The sequence below is a fragment of the Myotis brandtii genome, unplaced genomic scaffold (genome assembly GCF_000412655.1).
Source record: "Myotis brandtii unplaced genomic scaffold, ASM41265v1 scaffold932, whole genome shotgun sequence".
In the NCBI taxonomy this organism is placed as follows: domain Eukaryota; kingdom Metazoa; phylum Chordata; class Mammalia; order Chiroptera; family Vespertilionidae; genus Myotis; species Myotis brandtii.
In genome coordinates, this window is record NW_005371846.1 from 25,148 (window position 1) to 27,713 (window position 2,566).

Here is a 2,566-nt window from a genome sequence, read left to right on the forward strand (position 1 = left end):
ACATGCCCTTGACCGGAATCGAACCCGGGACCCTTCAGTCCGCAGGCCGATGCTCTATCCACTGAGCCACACCGGCCAGGGCAGGTTTGGGATTTCCTGACCCCGCGGCTGGGAACACGGCCAGAGTCGCCTCATGTACTTGTCACCTGCGTGCGGTCGCGCCGAAGGGCCAGATGCGCACAATCTCCTTCTTGGTCCGTGTTTATCTGCGGGTTTGTTGCCGGGTGTTAGGTTCTAACTGTAGCGCCAGGATAGATGCGGCGAGCAGACACCGGCCAGGGGGTGGGGGTGGGGGGGCAGAGCCAGGCGCACCGTGTGAGAGCGCGAGCCCGGTTATTCTTGTGTTTTACTGTTAATCACTGCACTTTCCATAGGAGCCGCTGTCAGCCCGTGTTTGCCGCCCCCTCCTCCCCATTGGACGGTGGCCTGCGTTGGTGTCCGGGACTCGCATGCTCTGACTGATTTCCTAGGGAACAGCACCGACGTTGCAGAGTCCAGTAGTTCTGGCCCTTTAAATACAGTTCCTCATGTTGTGACCCAACCATAAAATTATTTTCGTTGCTACTTCATAACTGTAATGTTGCTACTGTTATGAATCGTCATGTAAATATCTGATATGCAGGATGGTCTGAGGCGACCCCTGTGAAAGGGTCGTTCGACCGCCAAAGGGGTCGCGACCCACAGGTTGAGAACCGCTGCTGCAGACGCTGCTCCCTGAGCCCGGGAGCTGGCAGCGGAGGGAAGGGGCGGCTCGGGGAGCCCCGGAACCTGTGTCGCCGTCTGCGGGCGTGTGTGCACACTGAGCAGTTGGGTCTGTGCTTTCTGCTCTGGGCAGAGCTCCTGTGGCAAACAGCCCCGCCGAGGCCGGAGGAGCTGTGGGCGGGACCTGGAGGGTCAGATGCCCCCTGGCTGGGAGCTCAGCTGGCGAGAGAGCATCCTCCCGACACCTCCCGACAAAGCTGTGGTCCATCCGGGTCCAGGACAGACAAGAATCACCAATGAATGCATAAGTGGAACAACACGTGGATGCTTTTCTCTTCGTTTAAAAATCAATCAATAAAAATATACGGTCACATGATGCTGGTATTGATCTGTTTCTTTAATCCATAAATGTAGGTTCGCACAAGTTCCCTTACTTTAGCAGCTAGTAAACATGCAGACAGGTGAGGTTAAATGGTTAAATTTACCTCTCATTTTTACACTTTTTTTTTTCCACCTGGTAGTTTTGATTTTTTTTTTTTTTCAGCACTAGGTCTAGCTAGCTAACATGTAAGGGCCAAAACTTAGAGGAGTAATGCAAATGATATGGTTTATATTGTCTAATAGCTCATGGCTCTCTATTCCGTAGATAGGTATTCGGTTGCCATTATCTCTGCATTATCTTGTACTTTGCCGCTGGAGGACCTTAATGTATGTACTTGTTGGCGGAATTAAGGAGTGCGGCTTCTTAAGTGTATCTTGGCCCTTTCACCTTCCCTTGCCTTTGGTACTTGATGTTCCCTGAAGCGTTCCTTTCACCCCTCAGGGGCCTGGTGGACTCCTCCTCCTCGGGCTGACTTTCCTGGCCTCGTTTGAACTTTCCTTCTCAGACCGTGGTAGTTGCTAACTCGCCACTGTCTGCCCTGTGATACGTCAGTCTCGTGGGTACGTTGGTCAATTTTTATTCACTTTGTATTTTAAATACATAGCTATGTCTCTGTGTAACCCAGGGAAGTAAGAACTAGAAGGTTCGTGTAGGGGGCAACAGTTTCTAAATGCAGAGGGCGGTCAAGGGGTGTGATCAGAGCAGGGAGCCCGAGAATGGCTCCTCTGTTTACAACACATCCAACAGGAACGTGGGGTACCCTCGCGGGGGCAGGACCCTCTGGCCTTCCTGTCACGTGACACCCTGTGGATGGAAGGAATGAGAGAAACAGTGCTGCACACAGATTGCAGGGATGGGTGAGAAGGAAGTAACAGACCTCCACGGTCCTGTCTCATTATTTCCCTCGAAGCCAGGCTCCTCTGAAAGGGCGGTGGCTTTTTTAAACCGATGTTTTCTGTCTTTGACGTGTTTAGAAAGATTTATCTCTTCCTAAGCGTAAAATACGTTTCTGAACGTCTGTTCTTCCTAAATTTGCCTTCATCAGAGAGGGGCTTGTTAAGCAGTAAATGTTACTATATTATTACCTCCTATGTTGAGGGCACACCTACCTGGAAAATATGTTGATGGGCCATCCCTTGAGATTTGAATGTTTAAACCTCCTTTCAAGCATTGGATCCTAATTATGAAACAGTCTGTACATCATCTTCATTGTAATAATTTTTGCCAGGAATTAGATTTGTAACCTTTCCAATCTTTTGTTCAGACGAAAAGCGTCTTGGGAAGCTTTTGATTTTTAATAGATTTTGGAACAGTTTCCTGTGGTTCTTCATCATCTACACTAATAAAAGAGAAACATGGTAATTAGCGTACGACCGCTACCCTTTTCATTGGCTAATCAGTGAGTATATGCAAATTAGCTGTCAGCCAAGATGGCGGCCGGCAGCCAGGCACTGAAGGGAGCACGAGGCTTGCTTGCTGCAG

At 49.8% G+C, this 2,566-nt stretch overlaps 1 long non-coding RNA gene across 1 annotated transcript; it reads left to right on the top strand.

The window, feature by feature from the left end:
• The first annotated feature begins 26 nt into the window (after positions 1-26).
• Positions 27-552, top strand: LOC106724698. Its single transcript, XR_001360538.1, has 2 exons — positions 27-194; positions 375-552. It is a non-coding gene; the product is annotated as an uncharacterized LOC106724698 (long non-coding RNA).
• Positions 553-2,566: the final 2,014 nt, after the last annotated feature.